Raw genomic sequence first — 18,159 nt, 5'->3', positions numbered from 1 at the left:
TTTATTGAAATAAAAACATAAATAAGGATAAAACGGGGCATTTTGACAAACAAGATTATTACATTGCGTAAAATACAGTATGATATAGATGTCAATGACAATTTACAAATTGTAGCATACCATAAACTAAATCACATTAGAAAAAAAAATCAAATCTCAGCCCTGTGTCCCCCCCCCCCCCCCCATATCATGCTTCTGTAGTAAAGAACATTTCAATTCACTATATTTGACATTTCTGTTATAAAGGTTCAAGATCGGATGATTTTCAGTTTGGGACTGAGTAGAAATAGCGTCATGTTGGAGACACATTGCTCAGGGGCAAGTTGAAAGCAATAGAGTACATTATCGTAATGGAAATACTTACGCTATGCGATAGGTTGTAGACAAAATAAAACATAGATGAGTCTCTACTTTGGAAATATGTATTCTTTGTAAAGATAATCTATATGGTATTATGTGCTGCTTTTACATGTAATTCAATTTTGTAGTTAGCCATTGTTTGAATATTAAAGCAACATTAGTTGAATATCTAATTAAATTAATTGTGTTGTTGTTTTTTAGTTGGGAGTATTGTTACACGTGCTTTAACTCAACAAGAATTTTTTTTTAAAGGCACGATAAAAAGGTGCCTTCATCTTGTCGAAAATGCATGAGTTACATGGTTCTGAGTGAAAAAAGGACGGAATAGAAAGGACCTTTACAAAGGCCTATGTAAAGGTTTTGAAAGTGGGGTGGAGGGGGGGGGGGCTTAACATTCAAACGATTATGATTTGATACATCAAGTCATTCACATCAACCAGGCCTAATCTTTGCAATTTTAAGAATACTTTGCATAAATTATCATTATCTTTCAATCACATAACATGTCTTTCTTACTGTAAATAGACTTTTCCAAAACATTAAAATTGGCCTCAATATTTTAGCACCCCTTATTAGTATTCTCATGGACTTTAAGATCATATCATCAACACAATAAATTTCAACAATTAACCAATTCAACACAGATCTCGAGGGAAGTAATTGTTTTTTTTAGTTGATATTGTAAGCATAATTATCATATAACCACTTTCACACACAAATTGTTTAGAATGAATTCGACATGTAATCAACATGATAAGTGTCCCATGTGATGTGATATGAAATCTTATGATTCATGTGCTTGATATATGGTAGTAATGCTATACAACAAGAGCAGAAACAATAATAATGATAATATAAACGATTCTGATACTAATGTTGTTGATGTTGTTGTTGATGATGGCAATGATGATGATGATGATACAGATGATAATAATAATCATCATTATGATCACATGGTTGCCATTGCTTTGATAGGCTAGTGCAGGTCATCTTTGGATGGCTCTTTGGCATATGATTTGTTGAATTATACTGTTCTTCCTCCGCCCATAAAACCACTACTAGTAATTGTTTTCTTATATGCATTCAGATGAAACGAATTTATTTGTCCCAATACATTTATACACCCTCATGTTGTTATGTTAATCCAACATTCAATGTTTTAAGTTCTAAGCAAAAAATAACTTGACCATTGTGTGTAGACATAAGATGAATACTCTGAATACCACTGAGAAATGATATGACCCTGACAATAGCTAAAACCTCTGAATTTCATTCCAGGCTTTCATCAACCAGAATATATATATGTTACTTCAGTTTTGGAATGTAGAATACAGAAACAAAGGTGGTAAATAAGGTAATCCGTAGACAAAAAAAAAATGGTTGGTTTGTAAATCAAATCCATGGACATGATCATGATGGAGGGTGTTTTGCACGATGATAATTAGTAAATCCTCATACATTCGTCTCACCTTGATATCTTACACTAAACTAAGAAATTCCCTCACTAGAGGGAGGTATAAAGTTTTGCTGTTGTTTATTTTTTTTCTAATGGTGTCTGCTTTGTTCCAGCAAGTAGGATCCATGGTCTCGTGGATGTGCGGCATGTAGATGGCGCTACACATCATTTTATCAACCCACTGGATTGATTTATCAGCAGATCTAGGGATTCTAAGAAGAAAATGAGATGTGATAGTAGTTCACATGTTTCTTTGTATAAACTTGTAGTAGGAGCTATTACAACAATTAAATGTATCACTATTGTTCTCCTTAACTGGATAATGTTATTCATCTTTTTTCGAATGTATTACAAGAAATGAAAGAAACAAATTAAGAAGTAATAGCTAGTAATAATGTGAATTTCTAAGAATATTTATGTAAGCTTCACTGCTAGGTGGCTGCCTTGGTCTATTTTCAGAGTGAAGAATTTGTTCTGTGTGTTCAATGTGATGTTTACAACAAATATCTTGCCAGGAGAGTTGGCCAGTTCACGGATCTGAATGAAGTCCAGTCAATGTTGATTTCCTTTAATATCTGAAGACCTTGTCCTAAGAATCCCCAATAATTGGGAAAATACCTTTTAATCCAGTTGTCCTGACACACTTGACCATGTACTCCCCAGCATTAGAAACATTCCTTGCTTCCTTGATAGTGCTGGCAAGGTAGGCAGGCTGCAAGATTTCTGGACAATGAGATATCTTCTGCTGAATTACTGAATGCATACTGTCACACTCATTTGGGCCATGGTTTTTCTCAAAGTAATGAAAGGTAACATTTTTTTTCTCCATTTTTGGCATCTTTGAGGAAAGAAATAATCATGGCTGGGCATAATGACTTTCTTGTTCTGCCCACAGTAGTCATCACTACAGAGGCCAGCACTTTGCACTTCTTGGGTATTCACTTTGTCCCTAGACTGCACGCTGTCAAGTTGTAGCAAGCAAAACGCCTCTTACATAATTTTTTTGGGTGATTTGACTTTGACAACTATATAATGGAGGAGCCATGTTGTAGTGGTTCTGACTCTCGCCTTGTAAACAGAGGGTCTTGTGTTCGAATCCCACCGCGCTCTGGCATCCTTTGGCATTCGTTAACAATACTTTGCCACTATCGACGCACGGGCTAAATGGGTTCCTGGTAGGATGTGAAATTGTAGCTTGTCCAGTACTGTGTGCGCGTCACCGGCGACTGACTGGAATACTCCCCAGGGAGTGGAGGATGTGCATACATTGCGTGCGGGATTGACTGATTGGATCCGATGACCGGGGTAATAATATATCTGTTAAGCAATAGACACGTCGTTCTGATGTATTACGCGCTATAAAAAAGCGAAATAACAGCATTAAAACATAGTGGAGGTAAAAAAAACAGCTGCACAGTGCTTCGCTGTTGGCTGAAGGGCAAGCACTTTGCATTTACTTTATATTGCATGCACTTTTTTCTATTTTGGTAAAAGCTGTATAATTTTGGGGAGAAAATTTCACACATTTCACAGATGTCCTTCATTTAGCTTCTTAATCACCCTTTTGTATATATGACAAGGAAAGCACACCTTTCAAACTCATTCACGAACCCATAAATGGCAAAAGATGATGTACAGCAATCGTAGGATGGGACACTAAGGAAGCATTTGAAGTGTTCTTCCACTTATTTTCTCTGCTGAGGATCCTGCACACATTAGCTGTTTTCTCCAAAACTGCCACCACTTGCCTTTCTGGGATGGCATGAGTATTCGGCATATTTTCTCTTGTTCTCCAACACATGCAGGTGAAGGCTAAAAGTAAGACATGCTGTGCTTTTTCCTACTACTTTCAAGATTTTGGCTGACCGTGATGGTCAGATGACGGGCCAACCACTCCCTTTTTAATCTAAGACTTCTAATGTTGTTACACATTCCTGACAGTCATATGTGTGCAACTCACCTTTGAGCCGTGGAGGCCTCTCAATTCGCACTTCCAAATTTACATGTCATCCTCGCAATGTGAACTCTGGTCCCAATGAGTGAAGCAGAGAGCATAGCATCCATGACATGAAGAGAAAATCTCGCCATAATCTCCACAGAACTTGCTTGAGAAATGTAATTTCTTGCTGCAATTTAAGAGATTTAACATTTCACAAAATATATTTAAGCATTTTCTTAAACACTCAATTTTAGTGGGTAGTACCATTCTGCTGTGAACTAGATCGTCTGGTTTGCTGCAATATACAAGATATAACAACATTTTCCAATTATGATTAATTTCACACTCCATTTGACAAGACAATAGCCACCCACCCGTGACTACATAATATGAACATTTCCCCATGAAGTATGCCCCTAATCAAATTTTTCTTTCACATAAAAAAGTCTTGCAGGTCAAATGTCTGACTTCAAATGACCTTTGACCTCTCCATGTGACCTCCAACAGCACCACAACATGTTACTCTGAGTGCATCTATGATAGAGTTTGGTTGCCATCATATGAACTTTTCATACAATGTTTTCTTAACTCTTTGTCCGCCGTGCACGGAATCCCCTATTGCCGGATTAATTCCGAGGACACCAGAAATGGGTGCTCTGGATTTGCATGCATAGTTTACATGGCTGTAACTTTTTTATGCTTTTTCCTACAGAAAAATGTTCTTCAGTAAAGTTGTAGAGTATGAAATGTATATTTCATAAATATTTATTCATGTTTAGAAGATGTATCTCTGATCAATGGAAACCTTCAAGTTTCAATTGGCAAACTAAAGGGGAAAAGGCTATTCATTCCCAGATGTTTACAAAATATGATAACTTTAATACATCATGTAAGATGATGCAACAGTTCAGATTATAAGCTTTCTATACATACCAATAAATGGGTGAAAATAAACAAGCTACTTATAACCCCTTTGTCAAATAATAGTAAAGGCCCAATACTCTAAGCCTGGGCTATTTTTTTTCAATGGCAAGGCAGGAAGTGCAGCTTTGTGATTAATAGCATTGTTTCTTGCTCTTATTGTGACCCCTGATAGAAATGTAATGAAAAATCAATTTGCCTCCTTAGGTATACACATGTGGCAATGATAATGTATTGCAATGCTGTAGATGAATAAACTGTTTGACACCTCTCCCCTGTGACTCTGACATGTATTTGCAAAGTAGTTTGTAGACTCAATAAAAATAATTTGGATTGAATAAACTGTTAGTTCTTCAAACTTTTTTTTTTTTTTTGGGGGGGGGAGGGCTCATATAGGCCAAACCATTTTGTTATGCCATTATATATAATATATATAGGAATAAATAAATTCTGATTATAATATAATATAGTCTTGATTTGTAGTGGTTCTTTCAGAAATTTCATTTCCATCAAAATAAAATTAGAGATACATGTACTACAGAAAGTGTGAATGGAAGCGTGAATGACAGAGCGAGGAAAAAAGAAAAACTGGATGATCTAACACTCAAGAAGAAAGGAATATTTGAAAATGTACTTGAAATTAAACTACATATCGGTTTAGTAAATTGTAATTGTTTCCAAATAGATTACTTTTCTTCATTTCACTCACCTTGATTCTCACTTTTACATGTTCATGCATAACTTCATCCAAACTACATTTCATAATAAATCATTATTATAAAATCATGTTTATTTGATCTATTAGTTATAATTGTATCAATTTTCAGAAAATTCATTTCCCCAAAAATAAAACTTTAATAGGGATAAGGCAGAAAGTCTGGATGGAAGAGTGAACGACAAATCAAATCTCGAACTTCATCGGGAGAGAAAAGTCGCTGTTTATTTCGACCAGAGGCCATCTCTAAACTTGTGGAAACAGTCCAAAAAATGTCACTTTTCTCAAAAAAGTTGAATGGGAACGATATGTAATCAACTAATGTCAGGGAGTGTGCGAGTGTTTAGAACGCGATACGAATAACACAATGGTGTGTGTGTACACACAATACAATATAAATGTAATCAGATTGTCATGAGATTTGTGCCGATCGGCGTACTTGGCGAAGCACCAAGTGTGCCAATCGGCAAACTTGGCAGACAAAGAGTTAATCCATGTAGTTAGATTTTGTGGGTTGTAATTCTATAAGAGCTAGAAATTTCAAAAGCATTTAGAAATACTCACCAATGTGTATTTGGTGGGAAGGTCCCGCTACATCGTTTCTTCCTCTGTTGGCCACGTCACCCATCTGATAAGCTGTAATTACAAAGTTAAAGATAAATGCCAGTTGTGGTAACAATCTCAAAATGACTTTTTATAGAATCCAATATAATGACCACCCAAGTGCCTGTTTGTATGAATAAAAAATGTGTGCCAAAGGATTCTGGAAGAAATAGTGTAATTGCTGAGAAATAAGCAAAATAAGCGCGGATTTGGGCATGTCCGTCGCGTCTTTATTCCAGCAATATTAATATACACTGTCCCACGTGTGCCTATCTGTGTTGGTGATCTACAGTGTGATCGTTTTTCAGCTTAGATTTTATGATTTCACAAAGTTCAGTTTATGTAACTGTACCAGATCTAGATCCACGATGATATAGTAATACTTAACCTTGGTTTTACAGACTTTCTCATGAAATCAGTGTTTTACTGCAACTACTTTCATTTAGCTTTAAAACTACATTTCACACAATAATTGTTCTTTCTTCAAAATAGATTTAGATCCAGAGGGTTGTTCAGCAAGTGCTAGTAATTTCCAAAGCAGTAGGAAATACTCAGAAATACCATATTTGGTAAGTGCTACGACTGCTACCATACTGCGGTGAATGGCCTGTATATCATCTGCAATATAAAAGATACAACAACATTTCACACAATTATGATTTTATATTTTCTCTGAAAATCCATTTAGCTGGATTTTGTGGGTTATTCTTTGAAAGATAATTCAACATTGTGGAATTCATGGGTGCCATAATTTTGCTGGGAAGTTCCCCCATGTAATTTATCCCTCTGTTGGCCATGTAACCCATCTGGTAAGCTGCAATAATATCATGAAAATATACAACAACATTTCAAAATTTCTTTAAAACTCACTTTAGCTAGACTTTGTGGCTGGTAATCTCAAAAACATTACTGGGGATTTGGTGGGTACTGCCATTCTCTTTGGAAGGTCTGGCCAGCTACATCATTTCTACCTCCGTTGGTAATGTCACCCATCTGGTTTGCTGCCATATAAAGGGGGAAAACATTTCATATAATTATGATTTTACAATTTTGATCAAAGAATCAATTTGGATAGATTTTGTGGGTTGTTCTGTATTAATAACTGCAAAAGAATTAAGAAAAAGAAAACATCTGGTTTGCTGCTATATAAGGGGGGGGGGGAATATTTCATTTAATTATGATTTTACAATTTTGATTTTAAAAAATCAATTTGGATAGATTTTGTGGGTTGTTCTGAAAGTGTTAGTAACTGCAAAAGAATTAAGAAATACTCACCATTGGGGATTTGATAGGTGCTATCAGTCTTCTGGGAGGTACTGCTTCATCATTTCTTCCTCTGATGATCGTGTCATCCATCTACTTTGCTGTAATTTTTTCATGATTATGATTTCACATTTTCTCTGAAAAACCAATGAGCTAGAACAAACAAGGGGCCCAAACTTGGGAAAAAAACAGTTTAGCGAAGGGTCAGGGGCAGCCAGTGTTTTTTTTTTTTTTTTTTTTTTTTTTTTTTTTGGGGGGGTCTTTTAAATCATACATACTGTACATGTAAATCAACACAAATAAGGATTCATATACATTACTCTTATCACTGGAATGTTGTTTTTATTATATAAATAACCATTACCATGGCAACACACTCAACCTCATAGTGTACATGTCAATGTATTTATTATTATCATTATTATTTGTTTGAAATCACCTGTGCCTGGGAGGCGAAAAGCGAACTGAATCACTGTGAACTGCAGGTCTCTCCTCCCGATTGGGGGAGCGCAGGTGGACCTCTACACCAGGGTTTCCCCATACTCTTATATGAATAGTGCAGTGGGTTCTTAATAACCTATACTATAGTATAGTTACATGTCCATCATTGTCATTTTTATCAAAAATTTTACTGGTTTTTCTGCAACATAAAAAATAGACTTTAAAAAATCATCAAATAACCTATCAAAATAACATTAATTTCATCTACTTTTCACTGATACACTTTCAAAAAGGTCAAGAGTTTTTTTCTTCATATATATATATTATAATGTGTTATATGATGACATGCTTTCCTGGAAGCGTGAGTGCAGGCAGGATAAGCCATTAGTCATTTAAGAAAAACTCACCATTTCAGGACTTGGGAAGGTTCCTCCTGCAACATTCTTTCTTCCTTTGTCGACCATGTCAGTCATATGGTTTGCTGAAATTAAAAAGAATTAACACATTTCACACAGTTATTTATTTTACAATTTTGTTAAGTCATTATTACAGCTATTAGTATTGGCTAGATTGTGTATGTTGTTCCATAGGATGGAGATTTGTTGGGTGCTACCATTCTGCTCCTATGGTACACTAGATACATCATGTCTTCCTCTGATGGCCATGACATGACGGTCACCCATCTGGTTGCAATTGAACAACAACAGTTCATACATTTATGATTTCACATTTTCTTTGAAAATCCATTTAGCTAGATCTTGGAGGTTGTTCTATTAAAATCAATGTTAGAAATACTCATCATTTTGGGGACTTTGGAAGGTCCCACTATTAAAGTTACATCATTTCTTCTTCTGTTGGCCATCCAACTGGTATAAAATAGGCCTATCAAAAATAAATAAAAAGATAAATTTCACACAATAAATTAATGCCCTCTTTCTTTGAAAAATCAATTTAACAGTTAGCTAATGTCTTGTGGGTTGTTCTATGAAAGCTGGTAATTTCAAAAGCTTTAATAAATGAATTTGATGCATGTTACCATTTTGCTGGGAAGGTCTCACCAGTACTACGTAGGTCTAGAATCTAGATCTAGATCAGCCTGCATTACAACTACACAAATACAGCCTTAGTGGAACTGCTCTTCAGGAAGTATCAGTAGAAAGAGACCTGGGGTGGTATTCTGAGATCCATTTTATCTCAGATAAAATAAAATATTTTATCTCCGTTAAAATCAGTGAGATAAAATACCCTTAAAATCTCTCCGAATTGGTATTCTGAGAACTATTTTATCTTCATTTTATCTCTGTAAGACACACCTATTTTTTAATCAATATCCAATTAGGAACGCACTTATAAAGCTCTCTCATATCATTCAACCAATGGAAATCCATTCTGCTAGGAGGTGTGGTGAAGGAGTGAGATTACATCAATTTATTGACTTCAAATACGCTTGCACTATACGCTTGCATGTCTTTACAGATATTTCTTTTTTTTTAATGGCAATACTCTCATCTTTTTTTCGAAGTCTATATCGCATCTTTTCAAGCATCATTTCAAAGACAATATTAGTCAAGAAAAGTCTTATGAAATACTTCCTGATTGTACAGGAATAACTTTAAGGTGTTGTTCTCAATGAATATATAATTATTCTCAATTTTCATACCAACATTTGGAGTTAATTCACCTAAAAATATTGACGAAATCAACGTCGTGGAGATAAAATAGCCCCTACCCTCTTTTTAAGTTTATTTTATTTTTTCTTCAAAGTAACTTGGGCGCAAGCACATCACCCGCATTGCAATGGCCAGATACGCGATGGGTATGTCTACGCAGCCACTGCTGTGTTGCGTATCATCATAGATAAGCAAGATAAAATTTATACGCAAGATAAAATTTTTAATTTTATCTGAGAGATAAAATGTCATCTCAGAATACCAATTTCATTTTAAGAGATAAAATAAAATATTTTAAAGATAAAATGACCTAAGAATACCGCCCCTGGGCATTATCATGGATTCTGAATTATCATTCCACACACATGTTGCTTCAGCTGTCTTGAATGCAAGCCAATTATCTTCCTCACCAGGAATAGTGATACAACTCCAAAACTCCAAGGGTTTTGTAGGACCAATCCTTGAATACATGCAAATGCAGTTTGGCACCCAAGACACAAGACAGAAGGTACAAAGAAGAGCAACAAAACTCATACCATCCTTGGCAATGCTAGACTATAGAGACATACTTCAAGCCCTAGTAAAACAGAATGAAAAGAGGTGACATGATTCTAGTAAAATAAATCCAGACATTTGAAATAATGCATGATTTGACTGGTTTTACAGGGATGTTCTTCTCTCACTGCCAAGGCAACCCGAAGTCACCCCTTCAAACCCTTCCAGACGAGAAACAGACTGGATGTAAGACGAGAATAGCACTGTAAGTTTAAATGACTTCAGAGCCAGAATAGTACATGACTGGAACTCGCTACCAAATGAAGTTGTCTCTGATCCACCTGTAAAATCTTAACGCCAGGCTTGATAAGTTTTGGAATAAAGAATGTTACTGTCACCCCTTGGAAATGATAAGACAAGAATGATTATGCACCATGTACACTGGACATTGACACTGTCATACACTTTGGGGAGGTAAAAAGAGCTCGGATGAAAGCTCAACCTGGAAACTTGGCTGCAGATCTCTGCATTTTTCCAGTAGGTTCTAGATCTACATCCAGTAGTTAGTAGACCTAGATCTGAGGTTAATAGAAACATTAGTCTGATGGCCATGTCAACCATGTCACCCATCTTCTGTTTTGTAGCAATTTAGAGTCTATATTGGGAAGATAAGGCCTAACAGACCTTAGATCTACACTGTTCAAATTCAGACCTCATCACTAGGTCTAGACTAGACTAGAACATTTCGGAAGACATGGATCTAATGTATTCTAGCTCTAACATTAGTAGAAGTATAGTAAATCTAGTGTAGATTCAAGAGGTTAAATTCAGATAGAGTCTAAGTTCTAACAACATATACATCTAAACCCTATATTTAGACTAGATCTACTATTAGCAATAACAGATCTATATCTAGGCCTAGACTAACCCTTCGTCGGACTCTGAGACTGAACCTGCATATTATGCCTTATTAATATTATGCAGGCTCGGTTTTCTCCACTGGTGGCCCGAGGCTGAACACACATTTTTACATATTTGGGATGAGATCATTGGAAGCTAGAGTAGAATCTAGATCCTAGGCGACTGACTCGAAAGTGACAGTGTCACTGCAACCACCCTGCCTGTAGGGAATCTATCTAGTAGAATCTAGATTTAACGTTAGAGACAATACAACACATATTAAAAAAAAGGATCATTAAAATATCACTTTTGTAACCAAAAACACTCATTTCCTGGACCATACCCAGGACTTGCAATTTATTTTCATTAGTTGGTCTAACTTGGGGATTATTTTTGTATTTACCAGTTCAGACCAGAGTGCTCAAAAACTAGAATTTGGGGCATATATTTGAGTACATCTGGGCTCCAACAATAACGTTATCTGGTAAAAAGTAAAACTGCAAGAAAATTGTCATTCAACATTCAACAATCTCTATTTTTAATTTAGTCATTTTAGAATTTAAACAAAATTCAAAGAATAAATTTACTTAAATTATCATGGTTATATGATGAATAGTTAAACATGTTATTTAAACTAGAGATCTAAACTTAACTAGATGTCTAATTCAGTAATTGCATGCCTGGTCCTGGTGTCCTGGAAACTGAGTGACAGTGACTGACAGTGTCACCGTCAGTGACAGTGAGTTACCAGTCACCCCAGTGGCAGTGCAGTGTCAAAAAAATTGTCCCCAGGCCAAGGCAAGCCAAACAAAGGCTTAAGGCAAGAACAAGAGAAAATCAGTCAAACATTGCCAATCTTATTTCCCCACGCAGGGAGTAGTAACAGAGAGCAAGGTTATGATATAACCTTGAGAGCAAGGTTATGATATAACCTTGTTCTCTGTTACCGAACGGTTCTGTTTGAGTGGGGTCGGGACAACTCAGACCGCATTGACCCACCTGTTTTGTGATTTTTTTTTTCTCACAAATTTGCGTCTATTTTTCCGTCATTACGAAATTTCCTGTAATGATTTTCTAGACTAGAGATATGGTCTGATGGTAATGTTCTTCACTTTCTATTACTTTAAAAAAAAAAGTGTAATTTTAGGCGTTTTTTTCCTACAGCTCGCGATTCCCATAGGCGCACGTGTATTATTAGCTGTGTTGGTGGGGGTTGGTGCTCGGCTCGGCCCCGCTCAACAACTGACTTCTAAACTTCTACGAAGTACGATACTCAGCAGGATCCATAAGTCAGGATGTATTGTATTGCTAAGCCAGGAAATATCTTGGGTGCTCATCTGCAGTGCATACTTGTTGGTGCTTTTAAAACATTGTGCTCTTAGTCTTTGTGCAAGTAAAAATCTAACGATAGACTTGATTTTGTGATCATTTCTCTTCAACTTCAAAGTTCAAGTTACCACTTTTTATCGCAGAAGATGGACTTTCTTGTATTCCATTATTAATATCATTAACTCAATTTTTCATCACAAGGATAAAATTCGGTGTATAGTCTAGCATGATTTTGTTAAAGTTTTTATCCTTTTCTCTATGGTCGTAAGTAGCGAACAACCGATGAACGGCCCGGTGCTCTTCATCGCAATTCTACGACTACCGTAAGGGCACTAGTACTCAACCCGTTTGGAGAATTTCCTCAAATATATAGAAATATAGAATTTACCTGAATTTCAGACCCGTCTTATTTCCAAGAGCAAATGCTGGTTATTCTTTTTCCGCCATTTTTTTCTTCAACCAGTTGACTGTGTGCACGGGCGATCAAATTATACAGCGACGGATTTTGGTACTAGTATTCAACCCGTCGGCACTAGTATTCAACCTAGCGATGAAAGATGGCCCTATCTCTCAATCTGCCCTTGTCCCATCCGACTATGGACTAGACCATTTGAGATGAGACCAAACAGGGAATTAATCAAAGCCAGAGATTTACATAGATCTAGATCTAATTTAGCAATCTAAACCCTTTTGAGATTTGCTATCAATCCTCACTAGGTTGAATACTAGTACCATTCACTCCTAGTACCAATGAGGTCCAAACATTAGCATGTATGGACCTCATAGGCGACAATGCGTTAAAAACAGGTTAGAAGTAGAACCGTTACTGTTTCCTGCACCCAAGTATGATATTACTCCCTAAATACGAGTTGTTTCCTCGTTTGTTTATCATTTATTAAAAGATTGCCCATTAAATATCATCCTATTCCTACTTAACATTTAATAAAATAAAGGGAAACTTACATTTGAGTCCTTTTTCGATCTTTTCTTGGCAGTCAGTCGGGTCACCATCGAGTGCGATCAAAGCGGTATGAAGCTGATTTTCAGATCACGTGATACGTGTACTCATCACCTGATCTATCGACTATCCTTTTTTAAAGACCGCAACAATTATAAATTTTATTATGAAATATATATAGAATAAATTATTGCATGATATTATATATATCTCTACAATTAAAAATATTTTGTGATATAAATTTAATATTTGACGTAAAAATCGCTATTTAACAAAATATTTATTAAAAAATAAAAAATCAAACAAAATAAAAACGCCTTGGACACAGTGCAAAAAACCTAACGATTTGGCCGCGTTGTTAACAACTATCATAAGGGGCGCTCTATTTATAAATAAAAAAGAATGTACAGCTGTCTACCGCGACGTGGTTTGTCGCAAGATTTGGGACAAATCCGTGGGAATTCTGGAGAAAATACATCAAAAGAACTGGTGAGTACCATTTAAACATTATCAAAGTAGTAAATAGATTATACATACCTTGTAGATATATTTTGTAAAGTGATATCAATGCTTAGTTCTAAGCTAGGGCGGCCCAAATGCGCGTGAGTGGAGTCCCAGTTTATTAACACGGGTAAGTATTGGGGTGTCGCCTAGACTGGCTAGAGTGGTACCATTCAGTGCAAAAGGCCATCGCCGCATAATTCGATCCTCCGCGCATACAGTCAACTGATTGACAAAGAAAATATCGACAACAGATTACCCTGGAAATAACAAAGGTGTGAAATTAAGATAAATTCCCTATTTCTAAATATTTTGGGGAATATGTCAAAATCTTTGAATTATGCCGGGTTGAATACTAGTACCCATACGGTACGACCTACGTAGCTCGGCCGCCGAAACTGGCGGGGTGGGATTCAGCCCGAATCCTCAATGCCAATGAATGGAACTGGACTTGCTTCCGTTTCTCATAACATTAACAAATTTTCCTATGCAAGGGACTGACAGTATATCATGTTAACGACATAACGTTGGATCAAACGAAACGAAATAACTAACTTAGGTATGGATATAGATGTTTAAAGCCTAACTTATTTTCCTGAAAACATCAATTAAGATTGAAGCCACATTATGAATGGATAGAAAATTTGTCCATTACCGTAAAAAATACGAGTACGAGATGGATATATCCTCACTCACCGGCCCGAAACTTGCCCAGCTCATTTTCGAATTACCGCGTATAAGCGTAACGTAATCGCGATCGATCGAGTAGTAGGCCTGCGCCTGCGCCTACGTCGATCATATCGACGGTGAACGTCTGCTTCTAAAATAGCACATCAGACATGCATTGTTGTGTAACTCTTCTTTTCTCTTTTAAAACACAAAAAAAGTTTGTTGCTTTATTTATTTCCTTGTACAATTTAGTGAGTAGAGGAGAATTAACAAAAATGATAAATAAAACAATTAAAAATAATGAAAAATGACAGATTTTTGACTGATAGTGTTTCGGATGTACTACATTCATTCTTTAAAAAATGACTACATAATATATAGACGTTTTAGGAAAAGCCCATTTAATAGCGTTTACAAGTAACTCATAGATTTTATTTTTATCTTTTTTTGTTGTTGCGTGTGTATGTTTCTGTCTTGGGACAAGGCAATAGAGACCATTAAGAGAGTAATACAAACTGTCTAAATACAAAGACTAGCAAATGGGAATTCCCCCAAATACTCGCGCGTGATTGGCTGAAAGTTCCAGATCCACTTTTATTATCAACGTACGCTATTACATGTATCTTGACATAACGACTCCTTGTGGCATTAAACTTTTCATGTTCATCATTTTAATTTTAAAGTTACCTTTATGTTGGAACGAATTCATTAGTAAATAATGTAGACTCCCCCGGCGGGGCGTAATCATGAAATGAGGCATACGGGAATGTGCCGCTGGAATGGGTCGCTTTTTGGAAGATATCCCTAAACATGGGGTACTTTTATGCTGGAATATCCCTAAACATGGCCCCAATTTTTAGATACTGGTCTTAAACATGGGTCCATATTCTCCTCCAATTTCGGGTGATAACCTTTTATTTTATTTTGTATTAATTTATTCATTTATTTATGTATTTATTTATTTATTTGTTTATTTATTTACTTATTTATTTATCAATAATGGGAACCTTTTCAGCCAAAATGACCCGTAAATGTGGGTATGGGTTTGAACCTTCAGCCGCACATCCCAATCCAAACCAAATCTAAGTCCCCCCCCCCCCCGGGGGGGGGGGGGGGTGGGGGGTGGTAGACTCTATGAAGAACTAAACAGATTTTCATTGAATGTAATTTTTGATATAAATTATATTCCCACATGCTAACAGTTAAGTGTCTCGTCTACCAGTGTAAATAATTTTTTCATTAATTTCCAAATATGTCATTTTCCATTATATGTCATTTCACATATGTTATTTTTTATGATTATATCTACTCCATGAATTGTGCCATTTACTCAATTAGACGCTACAGACAGCTACATACAGTATGCCACGGCCAGGCTAAAATATTCTCTACAACAACTTGTAAGACTGAAAAGTACCTCAAAGTGTCTTGTCGTTCAATTAAAGTCGTATGCCCTCTATCGTTCTTTGACAGAATCTGGAAATATTTATAGACATTTTGATTGCCACTGAGTAAAGCATTTTTAACGAATCAATTCGTAACAACCATCCAACCCGAAACGAATTCTTAAACATGTTAAATGCAGTGCTATACCCAGTAAACTTTCCTTAAAAAATATCAACCCCTACACTACGTACTTTGACCTGAATTCCCTCAAAACATGTTGAGAAAAAAGTCGTTCAATCAGGCAGTTCAGGTATATTACTTTCAGGGAAATTTACCCTGACAAAAAGTTTATTGTAGAATAAATAACAGAAAAAATAATAAAAATATACTGGCGAAGGTTTGAGAAAGGCATAAAATATATTTTTTTTAATTTATTATAATCATAATTATTTGATTTGTGACGTCATATGCGAGCAGCTTTCTTACATATCGTATGGTAAAAAAAAATCAATGAAATGTCATTTTCTCAGAAAATTAAAAATGGTTTACAGTTACCTTGAGTATATCAATACAAAAATCCTAAAAAGAAAATAATACCCATCACGAACCATAATAGAACAGATTTACTGTATGCATTTGGGGCAGCTGCTCGTTTATGACGTCACAAATCAAATTATTTAAAATTATAATAACTTTCTTAGTATTCAATGGATTTTCCTCAAACCATTACCAATATTTTTATCATGTTCTGCAATTTTTACAATGAACTTTTCGTCAGGGTGAACTTCCCCTTTAATGCTTGCCACATTTTGATTGGGGAAAAGAAGTCATGAATGCCAAAATTTCGACAAAGACACGTACCCCTCCCCCCTCCCCCTCCCCAAACTCTTATCAAGTTCATCACAATAAAATATTTATTCCATTTAAATTGAGAAAAATAAAACAAATGTTATGCTTAAAATTCATGGAAAATAAAATAATTATTGTATTGAAAATTTCGCTTATTTTCCCAAACAGTTATGGTTGTGCACAACACGGGTGATATGCAAATGAGAGAGACGAAGAATTTATGTCAATCACTCACAACTTTTTTATTTTATTTGCATTGCAGAATATTTCATTTTTTGCAGATTTGACGTTTTTATAAGTAAACCCTTATCATTCGTTATTAATCACAATATTTTAGACAATGGCAAATTCACATTTTCAGGGAGGATCCAATCTTATTTTCACATTATATTCATTTCCATAGAATACGAAATAAATATTTGGTTGACGTCATGGGTTCCATTCATTTGCATCCCGACCAGGATGGAAAATTTTAATTCTTGATCATCTGATCATTTTGGAATAAGCGAAATATTAAAATGTCATGATTTTTTTCCTTTTTTACATCCGATTTTGATTAGATTTTCAGCATTCTGTTGCTTTTTTTAAAGTTAGTATCTACCAAAAAAATGTGATTTGGAATTTCGTCCTTTATTTTTTTTAGGTGAGCCAATGAACATTTCAGAATCAAAAAAGTGAAACAACAATTAAATATTGCAACTACCGCGATGGTTCATTGATTTAGAATGGCAAGTGTCAACATTACACTTTAATAACAACTTCAACAAACCTATTATATCACTAATGATGAAGCAATCTGGGTCACTATTGATAGTTGCTTTCGGTGTAGCAAATATGAGTGTCTTGGAACTTGACTGATAACCGCTTTGAAAAACATCGCTTTTGCTGCAAATACTTTTAAAACAAATTCCACACAAAACGTCCAAGCAATACACTTATATGCTCCTTTTCATGTTTTACTTAAATACATTTCTGTCTTATTGGGACAACTGTACAAAAGAGTAATGAAATAGGGAATAATGTATAAGTTATTGTAAAGTCCCGGAATGTAAAAATGGGTTATCTCTCATGTCTCTAAATATCTGATTACAATGAATATTCATCCACCGAACGAAATGAAACACATTTCACACGAACTATGTTGTCATAACCCAGTTAAATTGAAAAGGTTGACCCATTTTTCTTAAATAACATTTTCCACTTACGTTTTTTTTCAAGCAGCTCTGTTTAATACATAACATATGTTTACTTGCATGCAGAGAAAAAACGTTGAAATTGAGACATGTACCTCTTTTATCTTCTTATGCAGACGGGGAGGGGGTGGGGCACTGGTATCATTCGGGATTGGAGATGGTTTATAGGCGTGCTCTCGAAATGAGGTCTGGATTAAATACGGAATGAAAAGTCTTGACGTAACAATTTCCAACATTATAACAACCCACCCAAATTGCAGATTCTGTCTCCCTTCAAAAAAGGACTAGAAACACCATAACAAACGAACAATTCAAAATAGCCCCTTCCCAGTTAATTTATAGACTTCCCAAATGCATGAGGGCGCAATTAATGGTCACGTTTTGTTCGAATAGTCCAACCTCCTCTCATATGATTTGATAAATATTTTCATTTTCATTTTTAAGGATAGTTATCCTCATTATTCTCTACATTACTTTGTCATTCTTAGTCTATTACATTTTCTCTTTCTTA

The 18,159-nt window shown here is 35.5% G+C and overlaps 1 long non-coding RNA gene across 4 annotated transcripts; it reads right to left on the bottom strand.

Annotated features, from left to right (window-relative positions):
* Nucleotides 1-638: 638 nt before the first annotated feature.
* Nucleotides 639-14,295, bottom strand: LOC129257940 (uncharacterized). 4 transcript variants are annotated; one of them, XR_010292876.1, is made up of 8 exons: nucleotides 14,248-14,295; nucleotides 8,106-8,179; nucleotides 7,270-7,394; nucleotides 6,865-6,995; nucleotides 6,556-6,612; nucleotides 5,956-6,027; nucleotides 3,777-3,942; nucleotides 639-3,133 (listed from the first exon to the last, which is right to left on the bottom strand). It is a non-coding gene; the product is annotated as an uncharacterized LOC129257940 (long non-coding RNA). The 4 variants fall into 4 exon arrangements; XR_010292878.1 differs by lacking the exon at nucleotides 6,556-6,612 and having other exon boundaries at nucleotides 7,270-7,410; nucleotides 14,207-14,289; XR_010292875.1 differs by lacking the exon at nucleotides 6,556-6,612 and having other exon boundaries at nucleotides 14,207-14,289.
* Between the last annotated feature and the right edge of the window lie 3,864 nt (nucleotides 14,296-18,159).

This window comes from Lytechinus pictus, chromosome 3 (assembly GCF_037042905.1).
Source record: "Lytechinus pictus isolate F3 Inbred chromosome 3, Lp3.0, whole genome shotgun sequence".
NCBI classification, from domain to species: Eukaryota; Metazoa; Echinodermata; class Echinoidea; order Temnopleuroida; family Toxopneustidae; genus Lytechinus; species Lytechinus pictus.
Note: the sequence above shows the minus strand (reverse complement) of the source record. Positions and strands in the feature narration are given on the sequence as shown.